The sequence below is a fragment of the Astatotilapia calliptera genome, chromosome 15, assembly GCF_900246225.1.
Source record: "Astatotilapia calliptera chromosome 15, fAstCal1.2, whole genome shotgun sequence".
NCBI classification, from domain to species: domain Eukaryota; kingdom Metazoa; phylum Chordata; class Actinopteri; order Cichliformes; family Cichlidae; genus Astatotilapia; species Astatotilapia calliptera.
The window spans coordinates 28,452,281-28,472,477 of NC_039316.1; the positions used below are offsets into that span (position 1 = coordinate 28,452,281).

The 20,197-nt window shown below is 39.4% G+C and overlaps 1 protein-coding gene across 3 annotated transcripts in view; it reads right to left on the bottom strand.

Moving 5' to 3' along the window:
* The window catches only part of tab2 (TGF-beta activated kinase 1 (MAP3K7) binding protein 2), a 43,606-nt gene extending 26,136 nt beyond the window's left edge, over positions 1-17,470 (bottom strand). For 2 of the 3 annotated variants that reach the window (XM_026193941.1, XM_026193940.1), the window contains exon 1: positions 16,943-17,469. The gene's annotated coding sequence lies outside the window, so the exon portion shown is untranslated. Of the gene's footprint in view, positions 1-16,942 lie in introns of all 3 variants that reach the window. The other variant, XM_026193942.1, reaches the window with a different exon arrangement.
* Positions 17,471-20,197: the final 2,727 nt, after the last annotated feature.

The window sequence follows — 20,197 nt, forward strand, 5'->3', positions numbered from 1 at the left end:
TGCTGAGTGCTGTGTACCACATAAAATCGGTTCGCGGTCATCAAGCACAACCAGAATTCATACAAAAGGCGTGCTGTCAACTTTTGAGAGAATTAAAGGATCTTAGGCTGTGCAGCCCCTCTGGGCTGCATGGCGTTAGCGTGGTTAGCTCGATAACACGTTGACGCCGTCCAGCCCCACACACGGGGCGATGCGCTGTAAATCGTTAACGGAGATTTGCCGTGTGCATCTTGTCGCTGCCTGCAGGTGAAGCGATGGGGGAGAAGGGGGAGTTGTGTTCAGTGAAGGAGAGAGGCAAGGCCGAGTAACGTTGAGTAAAGACAAAAGTGGACGAAAGAGAGGCAAACTTGTGTCTCCACAACTATAATTATAACGTAACATAGACTATATCGATATAAAGGATATTGTCACATCTTATATCTCTTATAAAAATATATCGATATTTAAAAAAAAAAAAAACTCGATATATCGCCCAGCCCTAACATGTGCTGTGGTTAAGATGACCACTTTGACACACGCAGGAGGTGGAAAATTAGTGCCACTATTCTTTATTTTACTACACCCACAGAACAGAACAGAAACTACCATCAACAAAACTTCAACACTTAAAGTGTTAAGAAGTAAATTTTCAGTTTGAAAGAAGACATTTTGCAATCATCAACATTTCAAATTAAGATTTTTCCCCCCAAAATGGTTTTTATAAGTTTTAAAATTAATGTTTTTAATCACAGGAGTGACGCAAACATGAACGTGAGGGAAACTAAGCATGTACTGCTTGACTGTTGGTACCTTAGGTTAACTCTGCAGGAAGTTTTGGCAGGTAGTTGTCAATCACTAGGAGGACTAACCCTGCTTCCATGCATTTGTTCATTTACAGCTGTCAAGTGGTCACTGTGTTCTGCCTCCCAAATGCAGCTGAGGCCAGAATGAAGAACGTTTCAAAGAAAACAGAGGTTCAACAACTCCAAATCTACTGGTTAAGTAAAAAAATAATACATCTGCATGTGCATGGGCAGTGAAGAGTTACAAATCAAAATATTTATCAAGTTTATTTTAGTTGTTTACTTGTACAGTTGCATGCAAATGGTTAGGTACAAAAGACTTAAATGAGTGAAATGATTCTCAAAAGGTAAAAAAAAATAACAGCTGGAGAAAATTTCAAAGCTTTAGAAATTATTCGTGCTCTCTTGCATCACCGACAAAATGCACCAGCTAGAATCACCCATTCATTTCTGAATATTATACTGAAATTAAATTTGAAAAAAAAAAAATGTTCAATTGGTTTTTTTAAACATAAAAATTCGGAATTTCAGTTTCTAATCACTTTTTCAAATTGATAAAACTTTTGACCCTGACTTGGCTCCATATATTAAGGAGCAGCTGAAGGTTTTGTAATGCCCCTGACAGTCCCCTGCAGACTTGTGGACAATTAAACTGCATATGTTGCTTTTCTAGTACCATATTTTTTGTACCATAAGGCGCGTTAGGCAAAACAAAACAGTCTGATAAGTCAAACTTTACTCAACTCATTCTTCTTGCTTCCTCCACTTCCGTACCATTGATTCATTAATGTTGAATTCTCTCTTTATCGAGTGGAAAAAAGTTAGCGTTCATCCTCCAGCTTCACTGTGTTTATGTTATGCTAACGTAGCTGTGTCGCTAGCGATCACTTAGAACATTCATTATATACCAGCTAGTCTAATTTCAGTAACCCTTCAAAAGTCACTGTCGTTTCATTTTCTGTCTTCATTTATGTTGGAAGTGATAGCAGAGCTTTAATTTTTTCAGAAATCTCTCAGTCAGAACATGGCACAAGATTCAGCACACAGTGGGGAGGACTAGTGGAGTTTGGACCCGGATTACTCCGTGAGGCTTCTGACTACGGTAGCTGTAATGCTCCGACAATCCATCAAGTGGTGCGGCTTACCAAAGTTGCATTAAAACATTTTTTGACAGATTTTTGCAAGCCTTATAGTCCGAAAAATACGGTATGTCAATACACTTGAAGGTAAGATTTTCTTTTTGGTGGAAAAAAAAAAAAAGTTGTTCCTGGATAACAAAATATACAAGACAGAAAAAACAGCAGATAAACAAAGGAACTTGGTGTGCTGAATGGAGCCTGTCCACAACAACAAGTCATACGGTGACTCATGGACATGTGGCAGAAGTAACCTGCTGGCTGCTCTAAAAACAACTGAACACCAGCTTAGTTGTTAAGTGGAAGAGAACATTGCACAAGCAGACTATGAATTACATTCATCAGCTACAAGAAATTTAAAGCTAGTTTACATTTACTAAGATGTGCACCTTTCTTCCTTTCACAACTGACGGTTTCTGTCCTCTTGCAGAAAGACAGTAAAAAAACTAAGGAAAATCCAAGTGATGTGAAAACCAATCTGATGAGAGGTTGGAAGTAGATGAACTCTGTTGGGGGGGTGGACCAAAAAAAGAAAAAGGTTCAGAAACAGTTGGTTCTGATAAATTTTCTGCCAGAAGTTTCAAAGACCACTTGGTTTTACTGTCCAGCTGCATGGCAGCAGATTCCTCCACTACATGTTTCTCAATGATTGATTATTTGGCAGCTTGAGGGCCAAGGCAGCAACTTCAGCCTCATTAGTGGCTGCTTAGACTTGGGAATTTATTGGACCGTGCTTACCTTTGCATCCTACAAATCAAATCAGGGTGTGACAAAAGCCGATAGCAAAGGTTTTTCAGATTGAGAGTAGAAAGGTGTAATGTCTTGATTGGTGAGACATTTTCAACAGACGACATTTGACAATCATGAGTAAGATCGTCAGTCTGGACTGAACAGTCTGACTCTGACTAATACCTGGTATATAGAGTGGTATCTTAACCATTCCTTGAGATAAAGTAACACACACAATAAAAGACATAAATACCAGACATAACTTCTATGTCAATCTCATTCCAGAGCCCCTCCTTCAACAGCCCCCCCCCCCCCCCGACACACACGCCTTTTTCCTCAGTAGTGCAACAATACAGACACGCTAACAGAGCAAGCCATCTCCTGCCGAGATCCCACCCAATATTTCCTGCAAAACAAAAATCTTTAGGTGCAGAAATGGTCCAGGTTATTTATGCTACTTATCTTTAAAGTTACTTCTGATCACTTTTTGACCTTTTTGATGTGAAGACATCCAGTACAAACTAGAGACGAATGAGAGATGAAGTTTTGTATCTATTTACATTATTGAGGAATCTGTAACAAGTGATCTGTGTGTGTGTGTGTGTGTGTATGTATGCTCTGAATGTGCAATTGTAATCTTACTTATCCAAGTACATTTACAGCTATCTACTCTTCACTGTTCAAGAAACTGAGTGCCCTGCTTAAAGGCACATCCACTGAGGAGGAGGAAGCATTTCCTATCCATCTCTGGGATTCAAATCTTTGACCTTCTGGCTCACTGCAGTCAGAGCTTGGGTGGCAGTGGCATCTCTCACCACTCGCTGCAAGGCAAGTGTACACAATAAGACTTCTACGAGACTCCTAGCACTCAGACGTTTGGTGATGACATGGCAAGTATGCAGCAGCCAAATCTTCACCCTTTATCACCTTACGAAATGCACTTACTGTATGTCATCATGCTCTCTGAAGTACACAGACAGAGGGATATTAGCAGTACTTCTGTCTTTGGTCAGCTCAATCTATCGTTTCAACCCACCTCTGAGGGTGTTACCAGGTGGGAAAAACATTGTGAAGCCTTTTAACCACACTTTTAACAGGGTTTAAGTGTAGATTTAGGTTGTGAGGCTAAAGCAACAAATTTAGGCTCTTTCCAGAATAGGTGCCTCTCAGATTTCCTTTGAAGAAAGTGGAATCACAAATCAAACAGTTATTTTTGTGATTTGTTGAACAAATCCAAGCTTTTAAAATTTGGTTCAAAAAGAAGTAGACATCAATGCATCCCTGCATGACTGTATTGCTAGAGCTCTGTCTGCTTGGCTAAGGAAAAAACCCTCCACCGGAAATACTTCCTGCAGCTGTTAGGAGTATCATTCCCCCACCTTGAGGCCAACCAAAAGACAAATAGCAGCCAAGTCATGTGACTCCTCTGCTGCTGAGATGCCATTGAGTTTTATTCTACCCTTCTAAAAAAAAATTCAAGTCATACTTGTCTCCTACAGAGAGCGAGCCCTTTTCACCCACATCATTGTAATGCACTTGCAATACAAGCCATTAGTTGTCATTATAACCCTACAAATCACTATAACCACAAACTAAGCTTTCAGCCATAACTGGTCAGTTTATCTGGTCCACATTAAAGATTTCTCACTACTTGTGTCTAAGTATTCTAAGCCATTATTATTAATATAAAATCACTAGTTTAACTTTTTAACTTTATATTTTTAAGGGATTAAAAAAAAAAAATTCTTTTAGCTCAAACCTTAAACAACTAATAATATCTTGTACTTTGCAGCTGGCCAATCTGTTGTAGAAATCCAAATTTGTTCTACACATACTATTAATGTGAGGGTAAGAGGTAGGGGTGGAATACATCCATGGATAACAGCTACACATGTGTTAAAAAAAACAAAAACAAAAAACAAAAACCCAAAATGGATGATGTTGCTAAGGAACTATTAGATAGACCCTCATAATTGCACCTTAAAATAAATTATTATGCACATTCCTCTTCTGTAATTGCCAGAAAATTCAAGTCATACTTGTCTCCTTGTCTCTTTCTCCCATCTTTCTTTTATATACTTTGTTGAATAATTGCTGAGATCAGGAAGACTTTTGTATATTTGTGAGATTACACCTTTCTTAATTTCTGACTTATAAGCATTTACAAAGAGTTGAATAAATGGCCTTGCTGTAGTGGGTATTTGGTTTTTAATGTTTCGAGTATAGAAGTTTCTTAACTGTAAGTATCTATAGTGGTCTTGGTTTTCTAAAATAAACGTTTGCTTTAAAGTGTGGAAACTCATAATTTCATCTTCCTTTACAATATCAATGTAATTCCTTTATCTATCCAGTTTTTAAAACTAGGGTCTATTTGATTTGATGTAAATTCCGAATCATATGCACACCATTTTAATATTTTTATATCCTTCTCCAGCTTATTTTCTTTTACCACCATTTTCCAAACCCCTAGTGTGGTCTTTACCCAAGGATTTCTTATTTGGAAATTTAGTCCTGTAGATGTTTAGAACTGCCTGTATATGCATATTGGTTTTTGTTTTGCATTCAATTTCCTTCAATGTTGCTACATACGAGGGATCGCACCAGTGCAACATTGCTGAAGTATAGTATTATTTTTTTTAAAACACGGTAGGTCCCAGCCGCCATTCTCTTTGGGCAGTTGTAATGTTTTGTATTTCTACAATTCTTGAATAGACCATCTTCAAGTTTAATATAGCTTAAACTAGCCCCAACCACTGCACCAGTAACTAGAACTGAGAGGAAACTGCTCACAGGCCTCCATCACCTAACTAATACACGAGACACTGTGGTCTGAGAAGCAGCTGACATTGGTCACGCACTTTCTTAACTGATACCTGGTGGGTGGAGTTATGACAGTATTTCATAAGTGCTTCTCATGTTATATGATAAACACTAGTAAGTAAAACACACAGGTGCCTCTAGGTTGCATCCCTGGCAGCTTGCTATCTAACAAGATATAACATGCAATTTGGAATATTTGGAAAGTCTAAAGTGCTTTTTTTAACCTCCTAATTGAAGCTAGGTTAAACATGGCCCAGACCTGTCTCTGCACTGAACACAGCCAGAGGACTCCTGGAAAGAGGGCAAACACTCATCCTGTGTTTAAAAGCTAGGTCCTCATAATGGCAGATCAGAAAAAAAAATAGAGGATGGGTAAACCTGTTTTATATCCCTTCATTTATGTTTTCAGCTTAATGTAAATAAAATGCAGCCAAAGTTCATTTGTGAAGCCGTGACATGATGTCACGGCTTCACAAATGGGTAGCTGGGGTGAGGACAATCATTGTGTTAGCACAGATAAGTGTGTTTTGTTTTGTTGAGCCATTTCTCTTAATCTTTGTGAGAAAGTCATTCCTTATAAAATTATTCCCAGAGTAATGTTAGACTCCAAGAACACTACTGGGAGCAGATCATAACAAAGCTGTCTATCATCATAACAATGTAAAGGTAAACACCCTGTTAGCTATTTGAAGGAGTAGAGTATTAGCTGAAGTATTGAACTTTTGCTTTAAAGAACTCAAGGCTGAAAGCTCAGAATTTCTCAACAGCCCCTTCACCATAAAAGTATGTTTTTAAAAACAGCAAAAGGCTCTTAAGATAGAAGCAATTTGATCAACACTGAAGGCTTATTGAAAAGGTATCCCTTAAGCTCATCATCTGTGAGGGTTTTTTTTTTTTTTTTAAACATGCTTTGCATTTTCCTCTGTTGAGCAGAAAATGCAAATAACAAGATTGATTTGGAACAAAAAAAATTAACAAGGTATATGGCGTGAAAAGTGAGATCTTGAAGCCAGATATCTCTTATAATCAATAAGCCTATAAATTCTCCAGATATATTGTTTACTGCAGTAAATGTGCACAAATTGTGATAAGAGTTATATCTACCACCAACTTAAGGATACTGTGAAATGCAATCATCAGTGTGCAGTACTTCATGGTTTCCTGGATACATGCCTCTCTTTTCACACACATCCAGTTTTCCTGGCCTGCAGAGGACAGGAGGGACAACACAGCATCGGTTCTGCAAAGACTGGCACCAACAGGTGTGCCTAGGGGGGTGCCAGCATCAGCCTGGCCTGGTCCACTGCACGGACATCAGCCAAACCACACACATACGCACACCAGAACCCAAGGCAGTGCATTCCTCTAAGGAATACCACAGCACAGCGGCTTTGTTGTGACATCTCTAACCAGGCGCTGAGGCAGGCCAGTAGGTTTGGGAGACAAAAGGGCAAGAGATGAGAGAGAGAAGAAAAGGTTATGGGGGTAGGTATGAGAATGATGAGGTGGCTGGACTCCATGATCTAGAGATATCCCAACACAGTCTCTACTTGTGTGCTATACATTGAAAGGAAATTTCCTGTGATCAGTAAGCAAGCACAGGAAAAAATTTCAAACAAAGGGAGACCCTGTGCCACTAGGAGAAAGAGCAAAGGTCCCAGGGAACAATCTTATCTGTTTGCAGTGGTGTTGTGTAATCACCGGGGGATGGGTTCTGTACGTGTTATGGGAACTAAGACTTTCTACCCCCAACCATCTCAGGTAGCTCTATCTTAAGTTCAGAAAGATGCAAAGCCAGAGTCTAATTTAATAGACCACTACTAGCTGAAGAATTTCAGAGAGACCCACACAAGCATTTGCCCTTGGCAAAGCTACACTGAACCACAACAAACAAAGACTTTCAGCTGGGTGGACTCGGTTGTCCACCACGCCCTGACAATATGTTTTCAGAGTGAGACAGTGGGGGAGTATAAGAGCCCGGGGCCCCTGCTATTACTGATAGGACAACCAGATCAAAGCCCTTTCCCATAGTTAGTGAGCACAAAAAAACTGAGAGAGATGAAAGACCATCAGCAGATTGTGGGAGAAATGATGAAGGACAGGGCAATCCCTGCATGGCACTTCCAAACAGCTTTCTGCATTGCCTCTGCAAGTCAAAGTTGGCGGGAGTAAGAGGGAACGCAGGGCCAGATCCTGTCCACAGGATAAGCATAGTGATATGACAGTCCCAACCTCCAATATCATCCATGCAGAATACAAGCTGGGAGGTCCGTTTACAATCTTCTTATTCAGAGTACACCAATTCAGTGGAGACAGAATTAAAATAGATTGAAAGAAACATGAAAGTCTAGTAAAAGTTGCACCTCTAAATCAAATCAGTGCCATTCCCTTTATAGTGAATGTATGTAAACCTATTTTTCCGCCATTGCTAATTTTACTTACGTGTGCAGAAACTGCTCATCTGTGGAAACTGAAGCAACCTCAGGAAATGTAATGCTTGACTTGAATACAGCTTTAAAAAGGGAGTTTACAATATTCAGTGTTTCTTGACTTGTGAAGGTCATCACTGGAAATTTGACAGCTTATTCTAAAATGAACACAAAACTTAAGCAATCATCTATGACCATGTTCAAAGAAACATTTGAACTTTGCTCAAAATTTGTGCAATTTTTTAAATTCTGGTTTCATTATAAATTTCTTTCTGTTATATAAAATAATAGGAATGTTATTTGAAGAAAAGAACAATTAGCAGCAAAATACTGTCAGCAAATTTTAGAATCACAGAGTCAGACTTTTCCCAAAGAAACTGAATTTGTTCCACTAGCTCAATAGCCAAAAGCCCTTCATATATTGTAGCCAGCCACCAAAGAAAGGAAGAAGGAAAAAAAGAAAACATTTCGCTTCAGGATGTCAGGTAAGGTCAGGACATGCGTGTAGTATTTAGTTATTTACTACTGTCTAATAAATAAAATAAAAAATAAAAAAACAAGGGCACTAATATAGTCCATTGGTTGAGCAGATGACCCATATGCCAAAAGGTTACTGCAGAGTCCCACATTTGAGTCCTGGGCCATTCACAAAACTGATAATTGCATCTACATCAATGCACAGTTTTAAAGCATTCCTTGAAATGCTTGCTAATAGGCAGTGGTCTGATTGTTGGGGTTTTCTCACTATTAGTTAACGGTCTATAGCTTACAAACCACCTCGAGGCGACTGTGCTTGTGATTTATATAAATAAAATTACATTTAACTAAAACTGAATCCTATGCTCCTCTGACAAAACCTGAATGTATGTGAAAATGCAAAGCGAGGAGTTTCAGAAAGAAATGTAAAAGGGAGAGGAAGTGTTTGTGTCAAGCACACATATCCTGCAGCGGAGGCTACAGTCTGCATGACTGTGAGGAGCACAGAGGCCAAAGATAACCACTGAACCATCTTCCTGTATGTTGTCACACAGAGGTTACGTAAAAAAAGAGCAGCACATGCAGCAGTCCTGTGAAAGTACAGTAACATATAACACCTGAGATTTGTGATGAAAGTGACTGCAGAAAAACAAAATGACAAGGATATCTGTAATTCATACTTAATATTTAGCTTGTTTGTGAAAGTTGAACAGCACCAGATTGCACTGAAAAGGGGGTCTAAGAAAAGGCACAGGCGGCCAATTTGAAATCTGAGAGATGTCTGTGGTTGAAAATTCAAAACAGCCATTAGCTGATGTGGAAGAATGTGATACTGCTAGCAGTATAAGCCTCTAGTTATAAACTATGAAGGAATTAACACTAACTTTGTAAAGAATATACATGAAAAGAAAGCAGAAGGACCAAACACAACTTTTATAGACCAAAAGGACATCAAAAACTGAATAATGAGTAAATATTGTCAAACTGAATCCTAGAATTTGTTGGTTCTTGCATCTGGTTCTATGTGAAAGTAAAACAACCAAAAGCACAACTCCAACAACAGGAAGTAAACAAGTTTTCTGTATGCTCAAGTGAGTGCATTCTATTGTCATGCTGTTGTAACAAGGCATTTTGTCGTCATTCAGAAGAAAGACAGACCTAATCCTTACTGGTCTGCTGCTTCTATTGACCAATAAATCACAAAAGAGAAGCGAAGCTGGAAATTAACGCTTCAAGCACAACACTGATCCCACTAACAATGCAAAAGTGTCTCAAGAGCTGCACTGCTGTCTTTCCAAACATGCCTGTTTAACACACCAGCAGCTCTGGTTCCAATTAGTTTAAATGCTGCATCCAAAGGGAGCCGGCCGGGGAGCTCCACAATATTCCTTTAATTGATGGTTGTGCTACTATCCTATTTCATAGCAGACTTTCTGCAGAGGAGACTTGAAAAGCACTTCATTAGCATGAAAGCTCCTCTTTAATTATTCCATCGTACTCAACTCTGATTTACAAGTGCTATTACACGGGATGTCTATTTTGAGTTAATTTATTTAGCTGAACAATTCCCTGGCCTGTAAACTCTGCTAATACTGGAGTTGATGTGCTCTCGTCTCCAAGAGCTAATGAATGCAGACAATAGCAATTTTAGTCAATAATTCTTCACACCATTGACATGGGAAAGTTTCTGCATTTGTTGACTTGTTTTTATTTCTTTCATCATTGGGGAGTTATTACTAACAAAATGAACAGCAGTAACTTCACAACCATCCAAATGTAATTAACAAAGTATGTTATTGGTTGGCTGGAGATCAAAACATCTATCCATCTTACACATAATATGTAAATCAACACTATATTCTTCTTTTTTCAATGCACACTTTGGAATTCATGAGCCACATAATGAAGCAAATGAATTGCAAATTTCTGCAATAAAGCGACAAATCCTTCGACACCAGTCAAACAATAAATAATTTAAAGTTTGAAGGCTTAATGTGTAAGCTAGGCGTGCCCTGATGAAGGCAGAAACTCCTGTTCTACTTTGTGTGACTTCACTTTTTCTGGACATTTTATTTTGGATCTGAACTAGCCAATACCAAGGTCACACAACAACACAGATCATCTAATCAAGGCTGTTATAAACAAACAACTTTCATGTTTTGCAAGGTGTGCACACACCAGTATACAGCTTTAGTTTCTGTCCCAGGGGGTGTTGCTTTCTGTTTGGGGGTATGCTTGCTCTCACCTACTTTAGGTACCCCACTAAATGTGGAGCTAAACACTTGTTTTTGTATGTTTGCAAGAGTTTTAAACTTAACCGCAAGTTGATACAATTAAAAAAAAAAAAAACAACCTCACACATACTTTTCCTGTTGACTTCGCCCTTTCACTGAAATACTTACTAAGAAGCTTTTATTCCACTTACACTAATATAACTTGTAGCCCTCATCCAGTAGTACCTACTCAACTGAACTGAGTACTACCTGATGTGCGTGGGGTCATTATAGCAACTTAGCCAAAAGTCCATAGACATAATTTTTGTATGACACAAATACAACAACAATGGAGGACGTCGAGGCGATGGTACACCTGCTGCTTAGTGCATTTCTTTTTGTCAAAACTCTGTGACCACAGTGTTGTTTTTGTGCAGCCATTTCCCTCATTGTCGGGGTTTCAAAAATTGCGCTTTTGATTTTCGTGAATGAGTCACTCTAATGACTCATCGAGTGATGCCAATGACTGGCCAATCGTTGGCATCGCTGGTTGGTGGTGTCACGTGTCCAACTTGCCTTAAATTGCTTGGAACCACGGCCCAGTAAGTATTAAACAAGTACATGCTACCAGACACTACTACCCAAAGAAAAACCAAAAGAACCCTTGAGTCAGGGCGAGCCAAGCTGACTTCACCTGTCTTTTGCCAGCACTGCTCTACATACGCGTTTGAGGGTGGGAGAAGGGAAGTAGTGAAAATGTAAATTAAAGTATGCAGCAAAAACTCAGTGAACTCAACTCAGTTGACTAGTGCAAATAGTATGTAACATTTGTAAAATACAATTTAAGTCAATCCTAATATTGTCTTACGATAAAGAATGACTCCAAGTCTTAAGCTTAAAAGGTAATCATGGTTACGTTCACAATTAACTGTAACCATGTATGAGCCTATTAAAATGTGAATTTAGACAGAACTGATAGAGTACTGACCAGGATGATCAGGCCTGGGTTTGTTTATTTATTTCTAGATAGTTTTGCAGCATCAGAGTTACCCAAGTAGTTCTAGGTCTGTGTCAGTTAAGGGAAGTTAAGGCAGAGATCTTAGAGAAGTAGAAAGCAATAAGAGATGAAACCCAGGAACCCAAGTCAGAGGTAACACGATGGGGGAGGGGTAGCGTACATAGAGTGTCCAAGTTGCAGTTCACTCTTCTTATGTTGTCTGATGTGCACAACGACCAATGCCACTGAAGAGGCAAGCTACGACAACACCTTTAACAGCAGAGCATTTGAAAAGTGGGCCAACAAAGTGGAACTGAAAGTCAAGAGCCCAGAAATGCAAAAACCAACAGACCACAGCAGCACTGGGTAAAGCTGCCTCATGTAACTTTCACCTGAACTTAGAAGTACAGATACACACATTACAGGTGACAAAGGCCCAGACATACCACCACCAATAAAGATTACTCTCACCTGAAATTCCCATCCTATTAATTTAAGTCAACAACACTTAGTCACTGAATGCATCATTAAGACAGGCCATAATTTCACTGTTTCCAGACAACTAACAGATGGAAATAAATTACAACAAACATTAGCACTAACAATATGGGAGAAACAAAAATGTACCCAGCAACTAAAATGGAAACTTCTCAGATCAAACGGAAATGTACACTGCAAGACTCAAAGACTTCTTCAGTGATAATCCAGTTTCAGTTCCAGCACAACAGCAACATCACAGTTGTGGATGCAGATTTATAAACGACATCTCTTTTACATATCAGACAATACCTGATCTCAGTGGCATTCCATTAGGACAAGCAAGGCAAGCAGTGCTTGTCTAATCAAATGCAAAAACATTTTTGGTGGGAGACTGATGGGAGATTTGCATGCTAGACACGCTGCCATTGTCACTGCTTTCACTGCTCAGAGATCAGTTAAAAGCCGTGTTTTGTGTGAAAACACGGCTACTATTAGCAAATAGACACACACAGATTACTGACAGGTAAGTTTTCTCATGTGTGCCAACATGTGTGATGTAGATCGAGTGCAGCATGAAGAGGTTATTATTATCTCTTTTAGTATATAAGCAAGGAAAGCTTTGATGATGAAGAAGGGGTTTCAAATCCAGTTTAATAAAACAGGCCAGTTGAACAGGTGCAGGCTCAGCCATCAGAGATTAGCATCTCTGAGAAATCATTACTAATTTTAACCAGCTGTTTGCCAACAAACCACTTTCATGTTTCTCTAATAATTTAATCCCTGTAGATATTGACAGTTAACCCTGTGACACAATTCACAAGCCTTTCAGTTCAGCTGTGAGTTTTGTTATTATTTTAACATATTTATATTTGTGTTTCTGAGCGTATTAATTTTTCAGATATGTTAAGTCCACACGGGAAAGCCACCACAAACATATGATTTTCTGCATTACAGTAGTAATCTATATGACAATGATGAGATATGTCTTGTTAGTCAGTGGCAAAGATGTTTTGATCTTTGTCTGCCTTTCTGTAAGTCACAGCATGCCACTGCCTAATCGCTATGCATCTTCAGTTCCTTATTGGCATTAGTGCTGCAACATCTATGCAGTTTGTCAATAATGTTGACCCATTGTCCCAACTGCAAAACAAGTATCTGGCTTAAAGATAAGTGAAGGGTTCACCAGAGTCCTTGCGGGTAAGGAATACATTTAACACGCCCTTGTTTTTCATCAGTTCTCTTCTCTACTAGATTATCTTTTATTAATTGTTTTAGTTTAGATAGCCAATTACAATGCTGATATTCTATTCTATTTTGTTGGTTTTGACTTTCAGAACATACAGATATTCAGCCAATATATCTGTGCATCTCTACCACAAACATAATGTAACTAATAACAATTCAGTGCCATTCAGACCTGAAACCTCCATCACGCCGAATACAGATTTCAAAATATTATTACCCAAGTGTAGAGTACGCTTACACAAAATAACTACTTTTAATTTAGACTTAGAAGTAAGGCTAACTTAATCTACAAAATTGCTCAGGTTCAGCAAATAAAATTACTTTTCTCCAATCACATAGTGAGAAATGCGACAGAAACGCTTTAAAAGAAAATGCAGTAAGAGCTTTAACCTAACCTAATCGCTTTAATTACTTTGAGCATTTAGGTCTACAAATGCATAATTAAGTGTCTGATGATCAGAAAGGATGCTTGCAGCAGAAAATTGGCAAATTTCCACTGAATTCTACAGTTTTATGGCACTATCGGCCTTGTTTTCGGCTAATATTTTAGGTTTACAGCTACATCTAATGTACTTGTGCAGCATCAACATAAGCAAGTCAAACAGGTAGAAACTAAACCAAATGTCATTCATACACATTAATGGAAACAACTCCGGAGATTATGGGACACAATATCTGGCATTAAAATATATTTAGTGGATAGAAACAATCTAAGCTCTGATATGTATACATTTATTGTAGTTCTGTATTTGTTAGGTCAGTGAGGAGTTCTTTTTGCCTGAATGAAATGACAGTGCCAATAAAGCTTAATCATACACAGCTCCGCGTCTCCACGGACCATTTGTAAAGCTGCTGCAAAATTCACACTGCAAAATGAAGAAGCTCGTAGCCTTTGGCAGTTAGACGTATAGAGGAGTGTGCAGTGTCAGCTTCAATGTGTGCAATTTAACCCTTGAACTGGAGACAACCATGAGCAGCATGTGTAATGGAGGCCTCACATTATAAAGCAGAGAAGTCAGGAGAACTGGACAGGGGGAGGGGGTTCTTCCTGACAACCACACACTGGAGAGGGGGAGGGTTAAAAAACATTGAGCCCTCTTCCTGAGTCTGCAGCATTTGGGCATAATGTGATGGGTCCTTCCTTTTCACCTAACTCCCATTTGGGCTTACAGTTTGTTTGTTTTTTTTCACCAACACCTCTGAAGAAAGCACACCCTCCAAAATAACCTACGTGGACAAGTCACTGAGCAGGGTGCTCAAGCATTTGTAGCGTCTTAGATATAATCGCCCCTGACACTCAGAAAGGTAAACCAATATCATTTCCTGGGTTAAACTGACTCTGCACTCTTCATCTGAACAACAAGCAAGTTGTACGCAGTCCAAGAACACTAATATGCAGCAATTATCCTTCCCCTTGTGAAGCCAGTTGTAGGGTGGGGGGGCAGGGGCACAAGCTACACAACTATACCACCCCCACCCTTTGGTTTGCTCTGCAGTGATAACTTGTTGTACAAACTGCAAATGATAAATCAGCAAACAGGTTTTTCCAGGAACAAAGATTTTAGCATTGGCACAGGCCTCGCGACAACATACCACAAACTCTCAGGCTGGTTGTAGAAGCTCTCAAGTGTTAGTTCTTGCTTGTTTATTATGTACAGAAGCAATTAGAACAAGGGAGCCTGTTTCTTTTCACTTCTCTCAACTAGCATAAGGATAAAGCACTCCAACTACCTGTTAACATTTGCCTTAATGCTAACCAAATAAAGCGATCAGCAGCATGCCGTTCTATACAATTCCATAATCCTCCCCCAAATCCTCATTTAGCACTTATCGCTCAGGCTCGTGCATTCATTGCCGAGTCTCCAAAGAGTGGCAAATCAGCAAAGTCTCCTAGCAACATATTTGCCTAGCTAAAGGCACACATGGTTTCAGTTAGGGGTCTGCACCTATAAACAGTTGGCCGTGGCAGCTTATTGGTCAGGAAGTGCAATGCTGACTGCAAGTCAAGACAGGCAAAAGCTGATAGTGAATAATACACAGTCTTACAGGTTAGCGACAATAGCAAGGTTTTGATTGCAGGCCAAAAACGAAGGGATTCTGAGTTCTGCAGTTTGAAAGCAGTAAATGAGTAGTATAGTGGGAATCACATAAAAAGCCACAGTCAGGTAGGCTGCGCTGTGACTGGGCTGTTTCTTTAAGAACAGAAGCAAAAAGGAGAGGGAGAAGAGAAAAAAAATCAGAAGTCAAGTCACAAGTCAATTCAGGATTTTAAAGCTGCCAATTTTAGGACAAAAACGATTAATTGGACACAGATTGATCACCTTCCAAAGTGGCTGCTGGAGCCAGCAGACTTTCCAGCCACAACCAACATTGTGCATCAACTGGTGTCTTGTCTTAATAGGAACACCAGGCTGAGTGAGGCTACATGGAGAAACACAGCCTGCCTGAACACACCCAAGGGGTTTTCGCTGGGCTACGACAAACTGATTGTTACACCTCTTTTTGTACAAGGTAGCAAACTTATCCAGCATCTTTAATCTAATACCTGTCACGGAATACTTCTATTCGGAATACTTTTCCTAAGATTAAAAGCTGACAAAGAAAAGGAGCAGTTGCTGCCACAGATTTTATTCTCACATGAAACTTTCACGATAAGTCAAATGTATCTCCCAGTCCATGCTGGCACCTTTAGTGTTTTCACGAGTATAAATAATACAACACAAGCCAGAAAAGTCAACATCCCGACAGTTTAAATGATCTCAGGACAAACACTTCTCATCCCAACTATACCCAGAGCTGTCATTCTCGCTGGTAAAGGTTAGGACCCACTCCCTATCACAAGTGCCACAAATCTGGCGAGAAACAAGCAATCAAATAGGCGAAGTCACTGTCTTATTGCCTTAGTTATCAAACAACCAAAGACCACACTATTTGAACCTCGGAGGCTCTACTTGTTCATGATACATACAGTAGGGCTTCCACGCGTGTATGTATCACAACTTCAACTTGTGTGAAAGTTAGTCAGTAAGAAAGTTTTCGTGCTTCCATTGTGGTAGCGACGGTATAAACAGTTAATTAAGGTGTACGAGCTTCATTTTTAAGCTCGTAAGGGATCAAATATTCTGGGGAGGAGAAGAAGAGAAGCTTCAATTTTATGATTTAACGTTTCCATCCACGACTAATCGTGCGACGTTTCATCGGAGAGCTCAATGGAAAAAATAGCATGAGCTAACACACACTATAAAACATGTAGCGCCAGGCAGTGTAACTCTAAAATAAAGAGACCCTTAGTATCTACACGGAGCTATGAATATTAAACAGGACTTAGCGGTTAAGCTAACGAGTTGGTTTCAAAATGTAAAGTAGTAGTTACCCAACTCAGAGATTTGAACAGGCTCTAAACACTTCAAGTTAGCTAACTAAGTTAGCTGCTTACTGTAGACAAAAACTTTTTCCACATCTGAAAAGCTTTTTTTTCCTCTCCATTTTCTTTCAAATACAATGGGCCGTATATAGAAGCACTTGCGGCATAATAAGCCGAAATGCCTTTTCCTTTTCACTGTAACGCTATTAAAACTGTGTTGTTCCGGCTGTTGCTAAATGGCGAAAGCCGTGTTAATTAAATGTAACTTACCCTCCAGTCTCCGCCGCCGCTCCCCGGGCCGCCTTCAACACCCAAGACCGCCGCTGGACCTCCGGAGGGCCGCGGAGCTGGGAGAAGAGAAGCTAAGAAGGATCCAGCTACTGCCAGGGAGACGAAGAGCCAACTTGCACCGAGGCCCCGGGCCTTCTGTGTCCTCGAAATAGCGTTAGGGGGAGGGATACCGAGCCTTAGTCCTCCGCCGTTTGACAGAGACTCGGGAATACCTTTTTGACAGCTCCTCTTCTTGTGCCCCCCCCTCCCCTCGACAGCCCTTCACTTTTCTCTTTTTCCTCACTTCCAGCAGATACGAATCAAAATACTGTCAAAGAATATGGCGGCTGCTTAAACTAGTTACTATCGCGAGAAGAAAAGTTGTTTTTCTTTTTTTCCCCCAGTTTCCCAAGTTGTGCCGAGGGAAGAGAAAGTAGTGATTGCAAAATAGGCTGAGCAGAAGAAGGTGCAAGCGACGGGAGAAGGATGTGTTGCTCCAATTCCCTTTAAAATTACGGGAATTAATTGCATTTTGGTCCAACCCATATGAAGTGAGACAGCGGCATTCTGATTGACGCTGATCTCCTCTCAGTTCACAGAGAAAGCACAGATGAGATGAATAAATAAATGTGATAAGATGGCTTTACTAAAAACAATACAGAAAAAATAAAATCAAGTTATAATAGATTATTTTTGAGTTTTTAAACTAATTGTAATCAATGAGCTGCACTTTGTAGTACCCGAGTTAAGCTAATTTTATAAATACATTAATAACTATGACTAAGCGAGATTCTTTTCTGAAATGTAAGAGTACTTGTACACAATATTTATATTATGTTCTGACTTTTTGTTTGTTTGCACTACGGCCTCTACATCGAGCAGTTACAGAAATAACACTGCACAAGTGTTCTGTGTTTAGAAACATCGAGCACAAATTATTACTTAAAAAAGTATGCATACAACTATACTTCTCACTTTTTCGATTAAATCAATAAAAATAAGTAGGCTTCAAAATATCGATATGTTTTAAATTCTTTACTGCTTGGAATCATTAGCATTTTTGTCTGAACTGAGCAGTTGCTGTCATATTTCAGCCTGCTAATACAACAAAATAAGATCAGAAGTTAGTGAGGTGGTCTCTGCTACAGCTACCCTTGAAAAACCTAGAAACTATCCTAATGTTCGTCAAACCACGTCTTTAATGACAGATCCTGAGATGTCGAAAGTCATCATTTATTATATTATCTTTATGGGGAAAAGAGTTAAAACTAAACTAGGTCATTACAAGCCCAACATCAAGTTTCATAGATGTATTCCATTTGTTTGTTTGGTTTACAGGATCACAGACCAGTCTGAGTTTAACAAGAAAAACCACAAAGTAGGGCAGGGTGAGAACATCTTCCCCTTATCGCTCAGTGACACCTCACTCGATTTAGCAAAACAAAAAAAAGTACTGGTGCCAGAAATGAACACTTCTGCTGCTTTTTAACACTCATCCACAGCTGGAATTAAAGATCCGGAACATCCCAATTTGGACTATAAACAGCAACAGATCCAGCGAGCACCCACTGTTAAAACAGTGTTAAAACATTTGTGGTGGTTCATTAATGCATTTTATTAATAAATGCCTGTATTTCCCAAGCAATAGCCCAGATAGGATGATAAAATGATAGCAAACATTATTCACAAAGATGGCTGCAGAAGTTTGTTTTTCAAAAGGTCTGTCCAGTACGCAATAGCAGAGCTACTATGTAAATTCTATTATCTTTCCTTGCTGACATAAATGAGTTAATGTTACTTGGAAATGAAGAATGCATGTTTTTGTTTTTTTTGTTTTTATTGTGTTTTATTGTAACTGTTTATTATATGAAGAATATAAGCAATCAAGGAATAACAAGTCAAACAATGTCATTATTTCACCATTTGGATGAAGCGGTAACTGTGCCAGGTCTGAATATTTTGTTGTTGTTGTTGTTTTTTTCACTTTTAAGGTGTCCCACCAGGCAGCTTTAGCAAAAAGAAATATGATCTGAATGATCTGTTGTGCAAACCACACCAGGAGGCTAGTCAGCTTCTTTTTATTTATTTTCTTTATTAAGAAGATTTATTATTATTATTATTATTATTATTATTATTATTATTATTATTATTATTATGGGTTATGGGTTCATATCACCATCTGGCTGGGACCTTTCTGTTTTGGAGTTTGCATGTACTCCCCTTGTCTGTGTGGGTTCTCTCCAGGTACTCCAGCTTCCTCCCAAAGTCCAAAGACAGAGGCTTAACTGGTGATTCTGTGTAATGTATTCAGGGCATCACATAATATTATGTGTCAACCCTGTGACAGAGAGGCAATACCCTGCCTCTCATCCTATGGCAGCTGGGGTAGGCTCCATCCCACCCCACAACCCTGGTAAGGATAAGCTGAAGAGACCGGATGGATGGATTTTTATTTTATTTTATTTATTTAATAAGCATTGCCTAACAATGTCAGCGATGACAGGCAAGAAAAAGAGAGCAAAAAAAGGGTCTAGGATCCATTTGCAACTGCTCCATCTATAACAAAACACAGTCAAAGAAAAAAAACTTGATAATGTGTGTGAAAAGCTGAAACAAACACCAGAGACAGAGAAAGGCCCAGGAGACCCAGGCTGGCCACAGCTCATTAAGTGTAGTGAGGATCCGAAACCACATTTCCCAATGATAACCACGTGTCTGCCTCAACAGAAGGAAGAGGGAGGCTCCAGACAGGCCCCACGGCCAAAGGGCAAGAGGCCCAAAGGACAAGAGGCAACGGGTAGCCAACCCCCGGCCATCCTAGTACAAGCTGAGGACAGGACCCCAGGGCCCCAGGCACTCGAGAATTACCCAGCACCTGTTAAAGACACCCCTTAAACGCCAGACCACAGCTCCCAAAGAAGCAGGCCAACAACCATATCTGAGTTCTAAGAATGTTAAATACTTATATGCTTTACAGTATGAATACAAACTGTAACTCTTGAAAAACTGAAATTGTTATTTTAAGGTGTTGGAAATGAACTTTATTTTATCAGGTGACGTGGTGTGGTTCATTTCTGTTGATGACATTAAACTTGTGGATTTTCCCTTCTTTAGTCAGTAACTGTTATCTGTACTGTCAAACACTGGTGGTGTTTTTATTGTCTTTGCAAGTTTGATTGTGGCATGGTTTTTGAATGTTTCATAATATTGTACTCCTGTTTGTTCATAGTTCAGTTCTACAAACCAGATGTGACA